The following is a 6,001-nucleotide window of genomic DNA, read 5'->3' as shown; positions in this document are numbered from 1 at the left end:
AAACCTACTGTCACATGCCCCCTGGACCCCTGGCTGACTAACTTTGTCCATCTCTGCATCGATCCTTCCATTATGTACACTCTCAACCTGTCACTGGACTCTGGCTTGGTTTCTGCTGCCTTTAAGCTTGCCCGATACTCAAAAAACCTGACCTCGACCCAGCTGACTTAACTAAATTTCCATCCCATTTCTAATCTCCCTTTTCTCTCCGAAAATCTCGAAAGGGCTGTAGCCAGTCAGCTGATGAAACTTCTCACGCATAACAATCTGCTTGAATCTACAATCTGACTTCTGGCCAAATCACAGTACTGAAACTGCTCAGTTCTGGACTGTGAATGATCTCCTTCTTAATGCTGGTGCTCATCCTGTGCTTGTCCTCCTTGACCTAACAGCCACTTTTGACACCATAGATCATGGCATTCTTCTTCACCGCCTTCAGAAGTATGCTAGGATCTCTGGAACCTCTTGCCTATCCGGACGCATGCAGTCTGTTTTCTATGCAGGATGCAGTAGTGTCGCAAACCCACAGATCTGTTCTTGGGCCTCTCTACATGTTTCCCTTAAGTCACCTCATCCTCCAACACAGCCTCATGTTTCACTCCTATGCTGATAACACCCAGCTCTACTTAAACCTCAACCCTTGATGCCCTTCTGCCATGGTCCGGCTCTCGGCTTGTTCAAGACATCGAGGCCTGGATGTCTCCCAATTTTCTTCAGTTGAACATTAGCAAATCTGAACTTCTTCTAGTAGGACCTAAAACTCAACTTAAGAATCTCAATATAGCTGCCCTGAACCTCAGAAACTGTTTGCTGCTGGCTTCCCCCACAGTACGAAGCCTTGGTGTACTTCTTGACAGCAACCTCTCCTTTGATGCTCACCTCCTCCGTGGTCAAATCTTCCTTCTACCATCTTCGAAACAGCTCTCCCATAGCAGCGCCTTTCAGGCTATCAGTATCTTTGGACGTCCTTCAACTTCTGATCTCCACGCTCAGGAACGGCTGCTTCAATCCTTCAGATGATCTCACAATGGAGGTACCGTGTCTATTGCTTTCTTCGGCTTCATCCACTGTTCGGAGTTCTCTATTGCTTCTATAACCAGCTTTCAAGCGCTCGGCTTGCGACTCTCAGACCTTTCCCAGCTTCCAGGTGGTCACTTCGTTCTTCTCCCAAGGTGATCCGATATGGATCAACTCTATGGAGGTCAGTTCGTCCAACTGTCAAAGATTCACTCTTCTCTCTGCTCTAGCTCGGCTTTAACCAGGTATCTCGCTGCCAAGAGTTCTCATCCCTCAGATAGTCTTCTCAGGCCACTCAAGGACTATTATCTCCAGACACTGGTTTTCTTCCCATCTCTTCTCCCTCCTGTCAAGAGCCGGCTTTCCTTCTCAGTCTTATCCTCCTCAATTCTTCTGGATTGGAGCTGCCACCTCAGCTGCCCAACAATCGTTGGTTAGCATGCCCGGAGTGGGGGAGGTCTCTGCACCAGGTTCTACAGAGGCTTCCTTCCTCGAGGGGGGAGGTTTATCCTCTCCACTGCGCGGATGGCCTCCAATCCATAGCCTGTCCCTACGAACCTCTCAATGTCCTTTTTGTTTTCCAGCTTGCGTTTATGTGTGCAGCGTGCGGTTTTCTTTCCTGTCCCACAGGTGCAGTTCTGCGGGGACACAGGTCCATCATTTGTGAGGGTGAAGTGAGTTTCACATTCCCCCAGCCAGGCCTGTCTACGCCGCCAAGGTTCCTCGTAGGTCAGAAGGGACCCCCGGCTACACCTTTTCTTTCGCAGCTTGTGCGCTTTAGCCTCAGCTAGGCTCTAATCTATACGCCTTTTTTTACTTATCCTAACCATCTTCCCCTTTTCCTCCAGGTCCCTCCGGCATCCAGTGGGTGCCCGGCCCTCAATTCGGGGCTCACGTCTGATGTAGGTCGATTCTACGGACTGGACCTGTCTTGATCTTTTTCTTTTCCGGGTCCAGGTACCTTTCTGTCCCCCTGGGGTAGCTGGGTCTCCCTACCACCAGGCAAGCTGCCGGGACGGGTCCTCCACTGGGGGGGTGGGGTTTCCTCTATCCATGTCTTCCCCTACTCTCCACAACCGATCAAGCAACTAGCGGACCTCCAAGCAGTAGGGGACCTATCCTGTCTGTTCAACACTGTCGCCCAAGTCCCACAAGCACTCCATTCCCTTCCGCCTTTGCAAGCACACCTGTGAATTATAAAAATGCTGCTAGATTCTAAGTTTAGTATCTGAAATGTTGCTCAAATTATATCAGCATTCCTAACAACAAATTGCCTTACAATTTAACACACAACAAACACAACAACACAATGTTAAGCAATGGTAATCCATGCCCACACCTTCATATGATGTTAAACACCTTTATTTAACATTAGCTTTTGAATTTGGCATTTGAACACTGCATCTTCCAATAAGGCAGTTTTAACAGTTTTGCAGTACAACAATAACACAAAGCAGGACCTAAACAATTTTGATAGTTACATAAAACAAGTTTGTGGTTTATGTGTAACACTCCATATTTGTAAACAATAAAACATTATTTAACCAAATTGTTGTGTAATGATAAGGAGACTGATCTATATACCATTGTGGCAGGAAATGGCGTTGCGGTGACTCAGACCAGAAGGAGGAACAACAAAAACAAAGGTACGGTGCAGTAGCGCTTGCGCCGTTTATTAAAGAACAAAAATAAATAAAATATTTAAACAAATACAAAACACTTGCTCGCACAGCAGAAATAAAACAATTAAACAAAATAAATCTCGAACACAAATAATGAATCAAGGTCCGGCTGGGCAGTAGCCTTCACGGATCCTTACATTCTTTTATATTTAGTTTCTGGTCGCTCGCTCTCGTTCCTCCTCTGAACACCTACCCCGAGTGCAGAGAGCTGCGGGTATTTATACAGCTGGCCATCTCCCGATTAGCAACAAATCAGTCACATAACTAATTCGGGAGATGGCCACCTTCTGCACGAGTTTTATAATGTGGATGGGGCTTCCCATCCACGCTGCAAAACAATAACAAAACTAAAAATACAGCTATGCTGTCATACAAAATAATAAACAAACAAAACACACTGCAGTTCGCTGTCATCTATAAACAAAAATATAAAACAATAAACAAATACAAAATAATAACATGGGCGGAGGGGGGAGACCCGGTTCTAAAAATAAACAAATACGAATAAACAGCAGGGCTTTCCTACTGCCCTGTTACAACCATCTATATGGTATTTATAGGGTCTCCTGTTGTGATGCTTAGTGAAAATGCATTTAACCATTTTTTCTTACGAAACGACTACTACTGAAAGCCTCAATCAAACCACAACAATCCACATCAATAGCAGTTAATAGTGTCAGTATATTGGTCAATATGAATCATGAATAAGAAATTAACCAATCAACATAAAGGATTTGTCAAAATGACAGATGTCACCTTGTGCACACAGCGCAATTCTAAAAGTTAAAAAACAAAACCACCAGTACAATATTTGCTTTTGTGATTTAAGATGTCATGTGTAGGGTGTCTTATTATGAGAGATATAATGTCTCATAGATTGAGCAGGCAGGATCTTACAATAAAAGACATGCTACACACCTGTTGACTTATAAAATACTTTTTTTTTTCATAACAAAAGGCTTATGGCTAGATTATTATTCTTGATAAACACATACTGGTACCTGTCTTGTCAAATGGTATTTTTTTGTCTACTAATATTCTTCAAGTATTTAATCCATGCTGTCCACTATTTCCCCCTGTCAAAGAAGGTTCTCAATGTCATGGTCCACCGCTTGGGGAAAGCTGTCACAGGTCAGATAGGGCAGTGGATTTATTTTACCTTCATCTCCTTTTCGGTATTTATCTGAAAGACAACAGTTTAAGGTCATGGTAGTGCTACAGGATTGTCAGTAGTCTTGCCTTCAAAGATCACCTACAGCAGCTTTTCTTCTAGCATAGTAGAGTGTTCTCTGTTTCTAGCTATTCCCCAAATAAGGTAGCGAGCATGCATAAACCCACATACATTCATTAGGAAGTTCTTGTGAACGAGATGCAAGTCAATGACTTTCCTGGGCACAACCACATAACTTTTTATACATGTAATGTTTTATACGTGTTACCCCTATTCCTCAGAAAGAGGCATTAATACAATCCACGGTACTTACCAGTTCTCACTAATATTCCGAGCATTCCAGCATTTTGTGCACCACCAACATCATCTCTTGCATCCAGCAGTTTTAAGCAAATTCCCAAAATCAAAATCTACAATACGCTAGGATTTTGTAAATAGAATACAAAAGACTTACAGGAACAAAACAAGAGGATTTTAAAATGGATTCTGCCTAATAAAAGCATTTTTATTTTATTTTTATTTTAATTATGCTTTCATCTAATTGTGATTGAGTGATTGTTAATTTCACAGTATACACAAGAACTTGTCACTTGTCTATGTGCAATAGCCAAAAAAAGGTCCCCATCCTCAATTTTATCTATCTTCATGCAAGGGGTTAAAAATGAATGCAGGAAAACCATTTAGACGGATGCATGTTGGTAAACTCTTGTATACTGTGTTTTTTTTTTTGTTTTTAATAAAGCATTCTGTATGAGAACAAATATTATATTGGCAGGCTTTTGACAAGTATACATTGGTATTCCATTTCCTGCAACACTGCTATTCAATTAAAACTTGTGGCCTTGAACAGCCAGATAATATAAACACAGTGCCAATACATAAACTATATCTTTTATACTGTTATATGACTGCAATGTGCCCAATTAGTTTTCCCCTCACAGCAGCAACAATTCCCCACAGAGCTCAGGAGAACTTAAAGTTCAGTGGGCGTCCTCCAAACCCATGAATGAGCCAGCTTCCTTTTTTACACCCAGGAACTCTAGAGCGGAAGGCCAGCCCTGCAGGTGTCCGCCTTTGAGCTCACTGGGTGTAGATCGAAGACCCTGTCGTACAGCCAGGATACGAACCTGCGCTGTACGACATCTTGCACACCCAGGGACCCCAGCATTGCCTTTTTAACGCACTGTTTTGAAGAGTCTCCCTGGTACAAATTCAGTACACGTTCATTTGTGGTACATCTGTTCAGCTGCAGTGTTTAAGACTGGTGAATCTAACACCAAGGAAGGTATTAGCTGAACCGTTACCCTACCATCATAAAACTGAATCCTGGTGTATTTAAGTCTTCCCTAAAGGCACTGTTCATTGATAGTTGAAGTGCTCTGGAGCTAATCATATCACCACCACATAGGGATCACTAGTGTCAATTCCTAAAAGTAGTATAAAAATTGTTTAATTACCAAGTGTTATCCAGCTTTAAAACATTTCTGTGATGTCACCCTTTCATCTTTTGATTGATTAATTATACAAATATTCTACCTAAAAGTGTCTGTGTGGCTTTGAAGAGAAGGTGAGTGTGGGCACATATATTGCTGATTAACAAATCCACAGAAAACTGCTGATTCATCAACGAAACCGCAGTCAGAGCAATTCAATAGAAAAATGAATACCATTTTATTACACAACAATTATTTCAACAATTAGTTAATTATAGTACCACACATTTCAAATGTAACCATTAGAAAAGGGCTTGCGATTTCACTTTAGAATTTCACATTACATATTGCTTTTGCATTTTATGTTCAAATAGGAATTTGCTTGGAATGATATTGATCTTCAGCCATTTTAGGTTTTGCAAAACTAATCAATAATTTTTCTCTCCATTCCTAGTTCACATTCCTTTGTTGTTTGCATTAACTTTTCATATGTCACTGTGGCAGGCTGGCGAGTGGATAGAGGCCCAGAGACAGACTGCAGTTCAAAAAAATAACTATTTTATTATAAATAAACAAAAATAAAGTGCACAAGGGCAAAATAACAGATACTCAAACACAAATAAAGCAAAAACAAAACTCACAAAAATAAAGTTTCCAGGCTGGGCAATGCCTTCACTGGATTTAGAAAATTCAAAAAC

This window comes from Polyodon spathula, chromosome 2 (genome assembly GCF_017654505.1).
Source record: "Polyodon spathula isolate WHYD16114869_AA chromosome 2, ASM1765450v1, whole genome shotgun sequence".
In the NCBI taxonomy this organism is placed as follows: Eukaryota; Metazoa; Chordata; class Actinopteri; order Acipenseriformes; family Polyodontidae; genus Polyodon; species Polyodon spathula.
Note: the sequence above shows the minus strand (reverse complement) of the source record.